General features: G+C 43.5%; 1 protein-coding gene across 3 annotated transcripts in view; it reads left to right on the top strand.

Annotated features, from left to right (window-relative positions):
* The first annotated feature begins 638 nt into the window (after positions 1 to 638).
* TULP4 (TUB like protein 4) overlaps positions 639 to 17,313 on the top strand; it is a 194,453-nt gene continuing 177,778 nt past the window's right edge. For 2 of the 3 annotated variants that reach the window (XM_046669523.1, XM_046669521.1), the window contains exon 1: positions 640 to 731. The gene's annotated coding sequence lies outside the window, so the exon portion shown is untranslated. Of the gene's footprint in view, positions 732 to 17,313 lie in introns of all 3 variants that reach the window. The other variant, XM_046669524.1, reaches the window with a different exon arrangement.

Genomic DNA, 17,313 nt, shown 5'->3' with positions numbered 1-17,313 from the left:
GGGGCATCTCCTCCTTTGACCGCCCACCTGGTTTCACTCTTGCACACCCTGGGTATGGTAGGTGGTGGAGTCTCGACTCCTCCTGACCAGATATTCTGGAAAACCTTCCTGCCATAAACCCTTCAGTGGAAATACTGGAGACGACGAAACAAGCGCCCTTTTATAATCTTTACCACAAGAAAGTGAGGAACCCACAGGTGGGGGAAAAGAGAAAGAGGAGTGAGCATGCCTGAGAGAGAGAGAGGATCTAAAACCAGAGTGGGAAGTGACACTGACGGGACCTCTGCTGGTCCCAGGACCTGGATTTCAGGGACCCCGTGTGTTGTCTGAACGTCTTTGGAGGGCAGGGCTGGGCGCGGGGAGAGAACTTCCGTCAGCAGAGGGAGGAGGCTGCTGCTTAGCTTTACAGAAAAGTCTCTTGTGAATCTGTGGGGTTTGAGATTTGAATGTATGCTACCTGTGTGGTCTGGAAAACCCCGAGCTGAGCAACTCATCCCAGGGCTGCTGGGTGGGAAGCACCCCAGGGCTCGGCAGAAGTAAACGCAGACCCCCTCTGGAAGAACGACCCACTCGACCCACGGATGAAGAGCGCCTTAACAGGAGCCAACAACAAGAACATCACCAGACGCCTAAGGAAGTGAGCCACCACGAGCGAGTCACCCTACAGTGGATTGTGAGGCGGTTTGTTCCATCCATTCCTTAAGTTTTATGAATCACTCATTAGATATGAGGTATGTTCTGTGCTGGGGTTGTATTAGCAGAACATTCGATGGGGAAGTAGGTCTCGGGCTGTCGACCAGAGATTTGGTACATTTGACCAAGAGCCCTGCTCCCCTCGGGGCTCCAGTCACTGCCAGAAAGCCCTGGGGCTTTGCTGGTCCTGATTTGAAAACCACTGACTTATGTCAGTTCCTTTATTTTACAAGTGAGAACAGACTGTGGTGGTGAAGTCACCCGCCCAGTGTGAACCTCAGTGTCCTTGTCTGTAGAATGGGGAAAGGATCCCCCTCGCAGGGGCGCTGTGGTGATGAGAGGGAACCAGCACCTCGTCCACGTGTCTGCTCTCCCTTCTCTGTCCCTACTAGTCACAGAGAGGACAGGGCCTTGGTTCTCTTGATTTCCGGCTCAATGCTTTTCTCCTGCTGGTCCCACTCGGTGAGCCGGTTGAGTGTTCCAGCCCACGCTGGCTCGCTCTGTGCTTTCTGATTATTTCATGTCTGTGAGTGTGGCTTCCATACGAGACTGTGAGCTGATTAACTTCAGGGACCAGATCTTGTATCTTTGTATTAATTTTATATTATCTAGTCTTGGGCTGGTTACTTGGTAGATGTTTTGTAGTATCTGTTTATTCTTTCTTGGTTAAGCATGTAACGTCATTGTAATTAGGAAATGAAAATATCTCTGTCCAAAAACGTCGTTATGGTCATTGTGTGCGAGTTTTGGCAAAGTCGGAGAATACCTTTTCTGGCTGTTTATGATGTGGGCGTCTTTATTCTGGTCTCTCCGCCCGGGATTGACAAGGCGATTCCCGCCCCATCTCAGGCCGCAGTTTCCTGTACGGTCCAGGACTGCTCATTGGTCAGAGCGAGGCCTGCTTGTAAGTGCTGCTCTCCACGCTGGGACCCTTCCGTGTGCTGGAGGTTAGTGAAGACCCCTCGACCACTTCTCTGTGCCTCCAGGCACATGTTGAGAATTGGAAATGTGTCCATTTGGCTTGGCCCTGGGCCATGGGTTAGCCCTGGTCGCCGGCCTTCCCGTCCTGCCCTCTGCCCTGGCGCCTGCCCTCGCTGGACAGGCGGGCGTGCTCCTGTGCCTGCCCTGTCCGTCTGCTGGCTCGGGGTCAGCACTCCTGCTTTCCATCGGAACCGGGAGGGAATCGCTTGGAAGCTGTCCTCGCACAGAACCCACTGAGGCTGGGCCTCCGCCAGGACTCTCTTCTCTCTGCAGTTGCTGGCTGCTGTTCAGCCATCCGTTTGAGCCCTTTCTATATGAAAACCATGGAAATGCCAGGGGATTATTTTTGCAAGTAAAAAAAGATGGCAGCAGATGTGAAAACAGATTTACTCATCGGGATGTAAATTGGTATTTTGTTTTCCTCTTAGTTTAACAATATATAGGTATTCATGAAAATATTTGGCTACAAGAAATTAAGAAAAATAACAAACTGCCATTATCTGTTACAATCCAGTTCAATTTAGTTTCTTTGGAAAGAACTTCAAGTTGTGAGTTAAAATTTACTGAAATTTATGTTAGTATTAAAATAAGCTTAAGTTTTAAGTAATCTGAAAGACATATTAAAATTCAGATTTACTGTAATCAATTGTACCTGTTTTGTACAGATGGAAGCATTTTCTGGAACACGGAATGTGGCAGTGGAACGGACGCACAGCTGTTTTGCCGCATCCTTCACTTTTCTTTGACAGTTATTTCTACGTTTCTCCTTTTTTGTAAAGGAAACTTTATATTTTGTATTTCCTCTGTGGCCATGATCAAGAGGGTAATTTTCCACTTCACCTAAACTTGTTTCCTCTTGTCTATGTGCTAGACCATAACTGGTTTGCATTTTCTGCACTGCTGCGCATCTGTGAAAAGACCCTCGGTTACTGGTGTCGCTGGTACACTTGAGTGTGGCATTGCCTGAACTCTGCACTAGAGGCATTGGCAGGAGCTTGGGCGATATTTTTAGCTGCTTGGAACTCTGTATTGCGATGGTGTTTATTAGTATTTCAAGACCAATTTTATTATATAATTATATTTGATGTATTTACTGTCCTCCAAGACAACAGCATTTCACATGACCGGGACGTAGCTTTTTATAAGCCTCAAATTTTGAGCTCTTTTAATGGAAAAATTTCCAAAAACCCAATTCCCTTCTTAATCAGAGGGTGGTGAATATGATAGAGCAGATCATTTACCATGCAGGGGCATCTCTTTACTCTTCTCTGAGGACACACAGTGATGCTTTGGGAAGGCGCGGCCTGTTGGACCTCTTCCTGCATGTAATCGTCGTTCATTCAGCAGATAGATGGAGTTCCTTCCTAGGTCTGGGGATTCACTGGTGAAGGCATATTTCCTGCTCTCAGAAGGTTCACAGTGTAATGGAAAGAGAGACCAGGACAAAAAGTCTTAGAGAAGGCAGCCGGAGGAGGACAGGTTTGGGATCCAGACAGATCTCAATTCAGATTACAGGGTTAGTGAAGTTGTATGAAACTCTGTCCAACATTTGTGTGACCGGAGTTATGTGTGTGTGAGTGTGTTTGTCTCTGCCTGTGCCAGTGGAAAGACTTCCGTAGTTTACTGGCCCATGGAAGAATACAATTGATAACATCATTGGGAAAGCATCTTTATTCCGACATAGGATCATTTGTTCCCAGGGGAAAGGATTTTTAACACCATGTACTAATAAAAGGACTTCTGTTCAGTTGAACGTACATTTGTTGAATACCTGATGTGTGCACTGCAAGTTGTCCTGACGAACAGGCGTTTCAAGTCCTTTCCCTTAGGTAACTCCCACACCAGCGGGGAATACAGGGGCTCGAATACCTGTAATACGCTGGAGAATTGAATGAGCAACTTAAGAAAGATAGGAAAGCAGACTGTGCAGATTAGAGAAGAGAAGTCCACACCCAACAGGGAGAAGCTGACAGGGACGGATGGAGGTGGCTTGGAGGATGCGTCAGGAAAGATGCTAAAGTTGGGGTGAACTTTCTAATCAGCGGGATAAACTTGGGGCTTGGTGTACAAGCATAAAGTTTCCTTTGAAAGGAGCATAATTTTTACAGAGGACAAAGACGTGTGGGGCATTCTGGGAAGGGCCCTGAAGGCCAGGCTGAGGGTGTCCTTAGGCAGTGAGTGAGGTCAAGTGACTCTGGAAAATATTATTCCAGGGGTGAACCCAGTGTGGTCACAATCTAGTATTTTCTTCATACGCTATTGCATTTACTAATGCTCTTTTGAGGATTTTTGTGTCTTGTTTATGAGTGATAGTGCTTTTAATTTTCTGTTCTTATACTCTCCATATCTGGTTTTGGTATCAAGGTATAATAGCCTCACAGAATTAGTCGTGGGTGTTACCACTTTTTTTTTTTGCTCTGGATGAGTTTGTGTAATACTGCAATGGTCTGTTCCTTGAATGTTGGTAGAACTTAGCTGCAAAATATCTGAACTTGATGTTTTCTTTGTGGGAAGATTTTAAAGTACTGAGTCATTTTTTTTTTAATGGTTATGGCACAATTTAGACTTTATCTTTCTTCTTGAGTTAGTTTTGTTAAATTGTGTTTCCTAGGAATTTGCCCATTTCATATGTTATCAAGTTTTTTAGCATTAAATTGTTCATGGTATTCTTTTATCTTTTTAATCTTCACCGTATCTGTAGTTATACTCTCCCCCCACTCCCCGTTTTTTTGCTGAGGAAGATTGGCCCTGAGCTAGCAGCTGTGCCCATCTTCCTCTATTTTATATGTGGGACACCCACCACAGCATGGCTCAGTAAGTGGTGCATAGGTCCGTGTCTGGGATCTGAACCCCAGGCCGCTGAAGCAGAACGTGCGAACTTAACTGCTGTGCCACCAGGCCAGCCCCAATGTTTACTTTTTTCTTTTATCTGATGTGTAATTAATTGAGAGAGCTGATTGAAATCTCCCACTTTGATGGTGGATAACTCATTTTTCCCCATCAGGTTTGGTTTTGCTTTGCATATTTCCAGGTGGTTTCATTAGGCGTTTATCAGGTTAGAGTTGTGACATGCTGCTGGTGCAGAGGACTGTTTATCACTATGTGGCTGGCTCCCTTCTTTATTCCGTATTATCTGCTTTTGCCTTAAAATGTATTCTGTCCGTTATTAACATAGTTACCCCAGCTTTCTTTTGATTTCTGTATGCATGGAATATCTCTTTTCTCCTTTTATTTTCATTCTTAACGTGATCTTAGGTTTTAGGTATGTGAGAGTAAAGAACAGTTTCTTCTTCTTTAATGTGATCTGATACCCTCTTAATTGGCAAGTGTAGGTCTTTTAGTCACTGATGTGTTGTGATTACTGACAGATCTGTGCTTCTGCCATCTCTTGTATTTCATTCTGCCTTTTGTTTCTTTTTCCCCTTTTCGGGGGACTGATTCGAGTCCCCTCCAACCCCCTTTTCTCTCCTGTGACTTGGAAGTTGTGCACTGTGATCCTGGTCTTTCAGGGACTGCCCTTGCATGTCACCGTGCTTGCCTGAGCTAGTCAAGGGTCAGGTTAATCAGCATTTTGACCTCCCTCCTGAACAATATAAGGGGCTTAGACCACTTCAGCTCTGATCAACCTTCTTTTCACCAAATTGTCTATTTTCTTAGTTTTCTATTTTCCCCTCAAATAGACACAGCTTAGAGGTTAAGCACGTGGACTAGACTCTGGCAGCCTGGTTTGAATCCCAGCTCTGCCACCTACCAGATAAGTAACAGTGGGCAGTGCTTAAACCTCCATGTGCCTCAGTTTCCTCACCTGTAAAGTGTGGACAGTGAAAGGACCTTTCTCATAAAGCTAGAGCTTTTTCTTTTTTAAAGGTATGCTTTATTTTGGTGAGCAAGATTGGCCCTGAGCTAACATCTATTGCCAATCTTCCTCTTTCTTTTTTTATCTCCCCAAAGCCCTGGTACATAGTTGTATGTCCTAGTTGTAAGTTGTTCTAGTTCCTCTATGTGGGATGCCACCACAGCATGGCTTGATGAGCAGTGTGTAGGTCCATGCTCAGGATCTGAACCTGCGAACCGTGCGCCGCCAAAGTGGAGTGCACAAACTTAACCACTCCACAACCCGGCCGGCCCCCTTAACTCTAATTCTTAAAAGACAGTTTTTCTGGGTATTTAATTGTGTGTTATATATCCGGAATGTAATTCCCTATTTTCTCTCGGTACTTTGAAGGTATTAGTTGATTGATTTCTGACCGCTGCTGAGATGTCTGCTCTTAGGCTAATTGCCGTTCCTTTGAAAGTCCTTGTCTTTTGGCTTTGGCTGCTGTCCAGCTCCTCTCTGTGTTTTACTAAGATGCGCCAGGTGCGGATTTCTTCTTTACTTATCTTGCTCAGTCTACATTGCGGTTCCTGTATCTGTGGGTCTTTCATCAGTTTTGGCACAGTCTGTGGTTATGTCTTCAGCTGTTCTCCGTTTTCTCTCTTTGGTCCTTGTGGAGCTCCAGTTAGATCCGTCCTTCTCAGTCAGGCCTCCCTCTCTCTCAGTCTCGCCTTTCTGTTTATGTCTCCTTGTCCCTCTGCGCTACAGAGGATTTCATGGGAATTTCTTGAGCTGTCAGATCCCGTTCATGAAGTCCTTTTCTGGCTGATGTCCCTGCTCATACATCGCGTTCTGTTTTAGTGATCAGATTTCCCTTTCTGAAAGTTTTATCTGGTTCTCTGTGGTCATTTTAGGTAGTGTCTTAGTGCATGCTTTTTCATTCCTTTTAACATTTCAAACCTAATTATTTCATTTATTTCTTCCCAATCTTTATAGCTTTGATTTCCTTTCTTGTCTTAATACGGTAGCTGGAACTGCCAGGACAATGTTGAAAAGCAGTGGTGAGAGGGGACACCCTTGCCCTGCTCCCGATCTTCTTGGGAAAGCTTTGAGGTTCTCACCATTAAGTATGATGTTAGCTCTACATAATGAATACGTTGTTGGTATTATTTGTTAGATCAATTAAGAATCAGAAAAATAGCAGTTTTTATTTTACCTTCAGTCTTTCCTTCTTCAGTACTCTTCCTTTCTTTATGTAGATCTGAGTTTCTGACCTATATCATTTTCTTTCTCTTTAAAGAACTTCTTTTAACATTTCATGTAAGGTCTGTCTACAGGCAACAAATTTCCTCAATTTTTTTGTCTGAGAAAGGCTTTGTCTTTCACTTTTTTTTTTTTTTGCTGAGAAAGACTGGCCCTGAGCTAACATCTGTTGCCAATCCTCCTCGTTTTTGCTTGAGGAGGATTAGCCCTGAGCCAACATCTGTGCCAGTCTTCCTCTATTTTGTTTGTGAGTCACCACCGCAACATGACTGATGAGTGGTGTAGGTCTGCACCTGGGATCCAAACCCACAAACTCAGGCTGCTGAAGTGGAGCACACCAAACTTAACCACTGTGCCACGAGGCTGGCCCCTGTGTCTTTCACTTTTGAGGGCTCGTTTCGCAGGGTTCAGAATTCTAGGTTGGTGATTTTTTCTCAACACTTCAAATATTTCAGTCCACCCTTGTCTTTCTTGCATGGTTTCTGAGAAGTCAGATGTGATGCTTACCTTTCTTTCTCTATAGGTAAGGTGTTTTTCCTCTCTGGCTTCTGTCAGGATTTTTTCCTTATATTTGATTTTCTGTAGTTTGGAAATGATGCCTACGTGTGGTTTTTGGGCATTTATCCTGTTTGGTGTTCTCTGAGCTTCCTGGATCTGTGCTTTGGTGTCTGACATTAATTTGAGGGGAAGTCCAGTCATTGTTGTTTCAAACATTTCTTCTGTTCCTTTCTCTCTTTCTTTTCCTCTGGTATTCCTGTTACGTGTATATTTTTTGTAGTTGTCCCACAGTTCTTGGAAATTTTGTTTTTTTCAGTCTTTTTCTGTTTGCTTTTCAGTTTTGGGGGTTTCTATTGAGACATTCTCAAGCTCAGAGATTCCTCTGCTGTGTCCAGCCTGCTAATGAGCCCATAAAGCCTTTCTTCGTTTCTGTTACAGTATTTTTGATCTCTAGCATTTTTCTTTTTTTGGTTCTTTCTTAGAATTTCCGTGTCTCTGCTTCTATTGCCCATCTGTTCTTGCACACTGTCTGCTTTACCCACTAGAGCCCTTAGCCTGTTAATCCTGGTGGTTTTAAATTCCTGGTGTGGGAATTCCAGCATCCCTGCCATTTCTGAGTCTGCTTACGATGGTTGTTCTTGTCTCTTCGAGCTGTGTTTTCAGCCTTTTGATGTGTCTTGTAATGTTTTCTTGATAACTGGACAGGACGTACTGGTTAAAAGGAATTGCTGTTAATAGGCCTTTAGTAACGTGGTGGTGAGGTGTAGGGGAGCAGAAGCGTTCTATAGTCCTGTGATTACGTCTCAGTCTGTGTGTGTGTGAACTTATGTGCTTTCATTGTGGTGAAAAATGCATAACGTAAAACTTACTGTCCTACCCATTTCTAAGTATGCAGTTCTGTAGTGTTAATTATAGTCACGTTGTTGTGCAGCCAGTTTCCAGACTTTTTCATCTTGTAAAACTGAAGCTCTATACCCATTAGGTAACAGCTCCCCTTTCTCCTCCCCCTAGCTCTTGGCAGTCCCCATTCTACTTTCTGTTTCTGCGTATTTGTGTACTTTAGGTACTTCAGTTGAATGGAATCATACACTGTTTGTCTTTTTGTGACTGGCTTGTTTCACTGAGCATAATGTCCTCAAGGTTCTTTGTAGCATGTGTCAGAATGTCCTTCCTTTTTAAGAGCGAGTAGTATGCCTTTGTGTGTGTCCGCCACATTTTGTTTATCCGCTCAGCTGATGATGCGTCCAGCTCCTGGCTGTTGTAAACAGTGCTGCTGTCAATGTGGGTGTGCGTGTACCTCTTCAAGGCCCTGCTCTCAGTTCTTTGGGTGTATACCCAGAAGTGGAATTGCTGGATTGTACGGTGGTTCTATTTTTACTTTTTGGAGGAAGCTCCGTACTGTTTTCCGCAGCAGCTATACCATTTGGCAGTCCTACCAACAGTATGTAAGGGTTCCAATTTCTTCACATCCTCACTGACCCATTTTTTTTATACTAACCATCTAGTGAGTGTGAGGTGATAGCTCACTGTGGTTTTGTGTGTGAACGTGTGCTCTCAGTTCTCGTACTAACATTCTTTTGAGTTTCTCCAAAACCCTGTGTTCTCTTCTGCCGTGGTCTTTGTCCAGGCTATTGCCTTTGCTTGGAATCCCTCCGCCACCCCTTTGTTCTCATATTTGACATCTGCTCTTTCTTCAGAGTGCAGCTCTCAGCACCACGTGTCCTTCCTTTGTGGCATTTGCCATAGCCGTAATTATTGATTAATGCCTAGTCTTCACCACTCCACCGTAGGCTCCTTGCAGGTAGGACTGTATCTGTATTTGCTCATCATTGTCTTTCAGCACCCAGCCTAGTGCCTGGTACATAACAATAACAAAGTTAATAGTGATCACTAATACCGTATAGCATTTACTATGTACTAGACACTTCTAAAAAATTAAGATAAAATTTATATACAGTAAATTCACCCTGTTAGTGTACAGTTCTGTGCATTTTGACACATCCAAACAGGTATGTCACCACTACCATATCAAAATACAGAACAGTTCCATTGCCTCCCCAAATTTCCCTAAGCCCTTTCTCCCCGTTTTTTTCCTTATTTCTTTTTTTATATCCAGTTATTGAGATATAATTGACATATAACATTGTGTAAGTGTAAGATGCACGATGCAATGATTTGATACACTTATATGTTGCAAAATGAGTACCATAATGAGGTTAGTTATTGTCTCCATCACCTCATGTAATTAGCACTTCTTTTTTGTGATGAGAATGTTTAAGATTTACTCTCTTGGCTACTGCCAAGTATGCAGTACAGTGTCGTTACATAGAATCACCGTGCTTTATGTTCCGTTACCTCCCCGGCACTTCAGGTCCCGGTCTTTCAGTGGCCCTTGCCTGTGGACTGCCCCTACATTTTTTTCTCATTTTCCCGCTCCCCTCTCAGCTGGCACAGGGTGGCTAGCATAGGCTGGAGTTGGGGATTTCTCTTCCCTCAGGTCAGTTAGGCTCTGATAAAATCCTAATTGGTTAGGCTTGGTTAAGTATTTTCCTAAGGGCAGACCTTGTTCCGAAGAACAGAATGCTCTCATGTATTTCAAAACGGTTGCTTTTCCCCTTCCCCTGCCAGAAGCATGAGCAGGTTTTTCTCCAATATTTACTGCGAGGACCTAGTGAGCTCCTGGAGGTAAAACTCACAAAAGTCTAGGGGCCCCGATGGCTGGGCCCCCTGAAGTTTTTCTCTCTCGCACTTGCCCCAACAATCCATCAGTTGCAGTTGGGGTTCCCCGCCCTGGGGCTGGTTCCCGTGGCGGTTTCAGCTGGTTGGCTTCTGCTCCGGTGAGTGTCATTCTTTGTTTTAGCCTTCTGTTCCGTACAATTTTGGAGCCAGTGGTTTGCCCTGTGATGTACTTCTCTTACGGATCTAAGAAGAATAGATTTCTCTGTTTCGTTCAGCTTTTTACTTGTCGTTAGGACAGAGTAGCAATTTCCAGGCTTTTTATATGCCTGACTGGAACCCAGAAATCCAAACCTAATTATTTTAAATTCTGTTTATGTTCATTTCAGTTTCTGAAGGCTTAGGGATCTAAATTTGTTGTTTCTACTGACAGCTTGTGATGACTTATTTGCTTTGTACGTTTGGTAATTTTTGATTGTTAACTGAGTTTTGGTTGAACCTCATCTGTGGAATCCTTAGGTTCTAAATTGGGAATGTTTCCATGCAGACAAGATTCACATCTGCTTCAACCTCGAACCACAGAGCGCTACAAGCTGGAGACGACTTTAGCCTCTGACATGGGCCCTGCTGAATGTGTGTGACTCAGGCTCAGTCCCTCTACCTTGAGGTTGGACCAAAGTTCCGATGTCTCATAGGGTGACCAGCTGTCTGGTTTGCCAGGACTGAGGGGTTTCCTGGGATGAGGGTCTTTCCGTGCTAAAACTAGGACAGTTCTTGGCAAACTGGGACCATTAGGTACCCTGATTCTGATTCCAGTGCTTATATCAGCATTTGTTCAGATAATGCTGGGCAAATATGTCTCTTGCGTTTGCATTTGCTGAATAACTCTGGCTTCCTCGTGTGTTTATTTGTGTGTGCATCTTCATTGGAGGTTTCTCATACTTTCCTGCAAGTCCAGCAGAAATTATGTTTGTTGTAATTTACCCAACATCTAGTTATATAGTAGCGGGTGGGCCTTCAGAGCATCCTGGAAATGTAACGTGTAATTTCACTTTTCACTTTATTGAGAACTTGTTGCCATGTCAGTCTGCAGTCGTCTGTAATATAATTACTGGTGGTTGCATAGTATTCTGTTTTGTGTCTGTAACCAACATGTACTGAACCAGTATCCCATTTTGGATGTAAAGGTTATTTCAGATTTTCCCCTTATAAAAATGCTGTGGTAAAAATCCTCACAGCTGAATCTTTGCACAATCCTAGCTTATTTCCTTATGATAAATTTCCAGAAGTAGAATTGCTGAATCAAAAGGTTTGCAACGTTTTAAGTCTTTAAAATTGTATCACCAAATTGGCCTCTCATTTCTCTACACCCTGTGTGACACTGGGAATTATCATTTCTTTCAGTCTTGCTCACTCTGTTAAGTGAAATGCTCTCCTTTTTTTTTTTTTCTGCTTTTCTCCCCAAATGCCCCCAGTACATAGTTGTATATTCTAGCTGTGGGTCCTTCTAGTTGTGGCATGTGGGTTGCTGCCTCAGCACGGCCTGATGAGTGGTGCTATGTCCACACCCAGGATCTGAACCAGCAAAACCCTGGGCCGCCAAAGCAGCGTGCATGAACTTAACCACTGGGCCACAGGGCCGGCCCCTCCCTTTTTAATTAAGGCACAGGACTTGATACCAGAGAGCCTCATAGATGGTACCACAGCATCTCAGCATCCACATTCCAGGTGTCCATGCTCTCTTAGCAGGATCCAGCTCCCACTCTCCTTTCGACTACTAATCAAGCTGTTTGTCTTCCAACATCCATGCCCTCCTTTCTCTGTGCAGATAATTACATGTTCGTGCTCTTAGAACTGGCCGTTGAAATCAGGCACAGAAGTAAATAGGGAGTAACTTTCCCTGAAAATGTGCCTCCTTGCTGCTGTCTAACCACAGCAGCGGGCCCCTGGCTTTCTCCCTTGACCTCTTTTACTCGCCTGGGCTGTGGGGCTGTCAGCCCTAGGCTTTCAGAAGACCCGGACTCTGAGTGGTGGGTGTTGATCCAGGCTTTGGGTAGAGATCCTCATTCATTTATTGTTTCCTTGTTCTTGGAAGACTGTCTGGGGCCCTGCACCTTACTTCCTGCCTTATCAAACGCTTAAGTGCAGTGCTGATGAGCACTGCCGACCAGGTGGAAATTGGAGTTAGGAGTTTGTGGTTTATTAGGTATGATGAATTACACAGAAAAATAGCTCTACCACAAGCAGAGAAGACCCTTGCCACGTGGCTCTGCAGTGCTTCCATGTGCTGCATCCCGAGGAGCTGGTGCTGTGGTGAGAAGACAGAACTCCTCTGTGGAATGTGTCTGAAATTCACAGTGCAAGTCAACCGGAAAATGATTTGATACTAACACAGTTGTAGGAAGAGTGCATCTTTTGAATAAGCTTGGGCATGACCGTGTCTACATATCTTTAGTTACTATCATCTCACTAGCATGTTTTGAGAATTAAGAGCTGGAGAATGATAACACCGTCAATATGTGGAATCATATTTACGGTGTTATTAAACTACAGTCTCTTTGCAGTGGCGTTTCCCGAATACGGTTGTTCCTCTACGTAGGTGGGTAGCCAGGTGACAGGTGATTGCTGAGACTCCCCACCTTAGAAGGCAGTCCTGGAAGGCAGATTTGAACTAGCCTCTAGGCAGCTATTGGAACCAATCAGGAACCAGTTCGAACTGCCTCGGGCTCCGTGGATATTTGTGGGCTGCAGAAAATTCCCCAGGAAAGGAGTGACTAATTAGAGGCAGGTCCTTGGAGTTACTTTAAGAAGAAGCGTAGAGTTCAGGATCTGTTGCCATCCGTGGACAGGGGCATCGAGGGGAGGCCTGGGTGTGGAGAGAGCCACGCTCTGTCTACCCTGCCATAGAGCTGAGTCTGAGACAATAGACAGCCACGGCAGCAGAGTTGTCCTCCGAGGGTACAAGCTGGGTGTGCTTAATTTACATCACCACTCAGGAAAGCTCGTTTTCCTTGCCGTTTCTTCTCTCCAACCCCCAAACAAGTCCGTCATCAAAAGCTTAAACCTTAGGGTGTTTGGAATATTATGTTCAAATTTTTCTGTTTTTCTTCCTGCTTTGCATTCATCTAACAACATCTGTATATTTTTTCCCTAAATCTTCTTTTTGCTTCTCATCTCAATCTTCTGCTTAACCACTGTTTTTATCCTTTAGAAAGAAGTAGAACTTTATTCTGAAGTTTTTCTATCTCCACTTGTTGCTGTTAACATGCATTTTCTTTGTGGACCCCTTCTGAGCTTGAGCACTAAAATAGGATCTTTGCTACTTTGTTGAGATTTTCTAGGTTTGGAGAGTACTCATTAAGGTTGGATATAATAATTTAAAAAATTCTTTCTCAGGGCTGGCCTGGTGGCATGGTGGTTAAGTTTGTGCGCTCTGCTTCAGTGGCCTGGGATTCGTGGGTTCGCATCCTGGGTGCAGACCTACACATTGCTCATCACGCCGTGCTGAGGCGGCATCCCGCATACAAAACAGAGGAACACTGGCACAGATGTTAGCTCGGGATAATCTTCCTCAAGCAAAAGCGGAAGATTGGCACCAGATGTTAGCTCAGGGCCAATATTCCTCCAAAAAAAAAAGAAAAAAAATTTCTTTCGTAATAATGGATTTAAGTTCTCCAAAAATCCTGGAGGACTCGTGCCTAATACAATTCACAGCTTGTCAAACCTCTTTGCTGTGAGATGTCTCTGACATGTGGAAGACTACATCAGACATATGAGCCATAAAGAATAATTACAAAGAGAACTTCTGTAACCACCACCCAGATCAAGACATGGAGTGTCGCTGGCATCCCAGCAACACCACCGTGTGTACCCTTCCCCGTTCACAATCTCTACCCCACCCACCCCCAGCTAACCACCATACTGCCCTGTGGTCTATTTTCCTTGCTTTTTCAATTTTAGTCATACTATGCATGCCGTCTTAACTGATAAAATGAGTTTGGCCTGTTTTTGAACTTATGTAAATGAGTCATATTATAGGTATTCTTTCATAAGATCCCTTTGGTCAACATTATTGTTTGTGAAATTCACACGTCGTGTTCTGGGTAGCGTTCGTTTCCGTTGCTGTTTGAAGGTACCGCCCTTTATCCTTTCAGGGTGGGTTCAGTCTTGGGCTCCTGTAAACGATGCTGCTGCTGCGAGGGCCTGTGGCTGTGATCCCTGGGCTTCCAGTGAAGAACATGCGTGTGCTCGGGCGTGGAGTTGCTGTGTGCAGAGTAGTCACGTGTTCTGCAGTTCTAGCTAATACCAGCTGTTTTCCAGAGTGGTTACATTCTTACAACTTTTAATGCCTGTATTTCTATCAAAATTGTGTAAATGGAAAATATCTTTCCTAATTTATTTTATCTCTGATCTCTAACATTAATTCAAATGATTTTTAAAAAGTGAAACAAACCAAAATGCGTTTTTATTCCCTCCACTAGTAAATTTTACCCATGTTGGTGGAAAGTAGACGTCAGATAACATAAAATAAACTGTATGAGAATAACTCTAGTTAGACAATGAGTATCTAACTGGGGACGAGAGAGGCAGAGAACACAGCACAGGGGCCTCCTGCTGACAGATGTTCAGGTAAGATTTGCTGGTCGGTGAATCCAGGAGTGTCTGTAATTACTGTAGGATTTTCTTTTCTCAGCAATCTACCATTCTCCCCCTAGGTTGTCCTTCCCGAGTTCTGGGGCTCCTCGTTTGCCCTTAGAACTGGATAGTGTGGACAGTTAGAATGGGAAGCATCTTATAAGTTTACTGGCTCCCAGACCACGTGCAGGTTATTAATTCAGTCAGGCACCTGTGTTAGTATTTGCTTTAAGATTGTAATCTCCCGAAAGCAGGAATGGATTTTTCAATGATTACAGGAACAGTCTGAAAGTAAGCTGTAATGACCGGAAGCTGGTTCCTGCCAGAATTCAGAGGTTAGCATTGTTTATCCCTAATGAAAAACTCCAGGATTGCTTGTGGACCAGTTTGCAGCGTTTAGAGTCAAAAACATCATAGTGTCAAAGTAAGGAGTATTTACTTTCAGTTATTGAAAGACTGTGTGTGACTTGTTGCTTTTCTTAATTTGCCTGATTTTTCAAGTTGAGGTGACATATACATAACAAGATTTAACATTTTTAAGTGTACAGTTCAGTGCCCTTAGCACGTTCACATTGTTATGCAACTGTCACCACTATGCAGCTCTAAAAGCTTTTCATCGTCCCAAACTGAAACTCTGTACCCGTTAGACATTAACTCCCCTGGTCTCCTACCACCAGCCCCTGGTAATCACCATTCTACTTTTTGTCCCTATGAATTTGACTTCTCTAGGTATTTCTTATAAATGGAGTCATACAGTATTTGTCCAGCTTGTTTCACTTGGCATGAGGTCTTCAAGGTTTGTCCATGTTGTAGCATGTATCAGACAGAATTTGATTTCTTTTTTTGAGACTGAATAATATTTCATTTATGTATATACCACATTTTGTTTATCCATTCATCTGTCGATTGACGTTTGGGTTCCTTCCACCTTTTGGCTGTTGTGAATAATGCTGCTGTGAACAGGGTGTGCAAGAATCTGTTGGGGGTCCCTGCTTTTAATTGAATAGTTACTTTGTAATCTTTCTATACCAAACTCTTTTCCTAGTGTTGATTTGGTGATGTACTTCCCTTAGAAGCTAGTTATATCCTTAGTAATCAGTTATATCCTCCTTTTCTCATCCTCATGAGAAAATAAGACACAAAGAAGGCAAGTGTGCAATATCCATTTCTGTTAATTAGTACTCCAGCCTCTCAGTAATTAGGATAGTATGATTATTTTTTTGTTGTTACCCTTTTGTATCCATTGTCCATTTGAGTAATAATAAGGGTGCATGTCATTTTTTCTTAAAATATCTGCCTTATTTGTTTCGTGTATATGGTTCTTTATAATTTAAAACTTTCGTTAAAAACCATAGCAATATATAAAACTTTTATCCGTGCTTTTACTATGGAAATTTATCCTACACACTTTAGTATGATAGTTATTTGAGGCTTACATTTTGGAGAATTAGCATATATCATTGGTTTTCAAACTTTTTGACCTTAGGGCTCCTTTAGATTCTTAAAAATTATTGAAAATCTAAAAGAGCTTTTGTTTATGTGGGTGTTAGCTATTCGTGTTTACCATATTAGAAATTAAAACTGAGAAGTTGAAAAATTTTTACTAATTCATTTAAAAATAATAAGCCTACTAAATGTTATAAATAATATGTTTTATGAAAAATAACTGTATTTTCTAACTAAAAAATGTACTGAGAAGAGTGGCATTATTTTACATTTTGGCAAAATATCTTTAATGTCCGACTCAGTGAGATGGTAGCTGGATTCTCGTATCCGCGTCTGCATTCTGTCTGTTGCAGTATGCTGTTTTTGATGAGATGTATGAAGATCTGGCCTCACACAGGTATGTAGTTGGAAAAGGAGGAGTATTTTAATAGTCTTTTTAGATAAACATGGATATTTTTCTTTGATGCTATACCAAAACTCAACAAGTGGTAGTTTCTTTTTTTTTTTAAATTGAGTTCATAATAGTTGACATCAATGTGAGATTTCAGTTGTACGTTATTTCTTGTCTGTCACCACATGAGTGCTGCCCTTCACCCCCTGTGCCAACCCCCATCCCCCTTCCCTTGGTAACCACTGAACTGTTCTCTTTGTCCATGTGTTTCTTTATATTCCACACATGAGTGACATCGTCTAGTGTTTGTCTGGAATTTTAGAAAGGTCACTCTGAGGGCCCTCTGGAAGGTGGGATGGTCCGGGGCAGTTAGGGACCGAGTCATCCAGTGCGTTTGTGGACGTGGTGCGGGCCTGGCCTGAAGGCAGTTGGGAGGAAGAGTATGGCTTGCTGGCGACAGTCTCTGGGACTTCATTGCTAGCAGACAGGCTTCAAGCTGAGAAAGCAGCTGTGCTTTGCTCTGTGACCTGCCAGCAGTCGGGGCTTGGAGGGGCTTTCCAGGCCCTTGCTGCCTTCAATGAATATCTTCTACCGATAGTGAAAAAAGGCGATTTAGGTAGCTTTTCTGAACCTCCTCGGTCTCCTTTTTGAGGATGCCTGCTTACCCGGGATGATGGCTTCTGCAGGGGTGAAGCTGCACAGTCAGCCCCAGGGTCTTAGAAAGGGCTGCACGCTGGGGGAGAACAGAGGCGGTGACTTCATCCAGATGTGCCAGCCACTGGAAGGCCTAATAGGCTGCACGCGGCGCTCAGACCCCTCAGGTTGTCTGTCGCCTGTAAGTTGGCAAGGTGCACCCTTTCCTATTTGAACTTTCCCGCTCAATGCAGTCAGCAGCTCCATCTGATAAACGTTAGTG

The sequence above is a fragment of the Equus quagga genome, chromosome 8 (assembly GCF_021613505.1).
Source record: "Equus quagga isolate Etosha38 chromosome 8, UCLA_HA_Equagga_1.0, whole genome shotgun sequence".
Taxonomy (NCBI): Eukaryota; Metazoa; Chordata; class Mammalia; order Perissodactyla; family Equidae; genus Equus; species Equus quagga.
The sequence above is the reverse complement of the archived record's forward strand: the minus strand, read 5'-3'. Positions and strand labels throughout refer to the sequence as shown.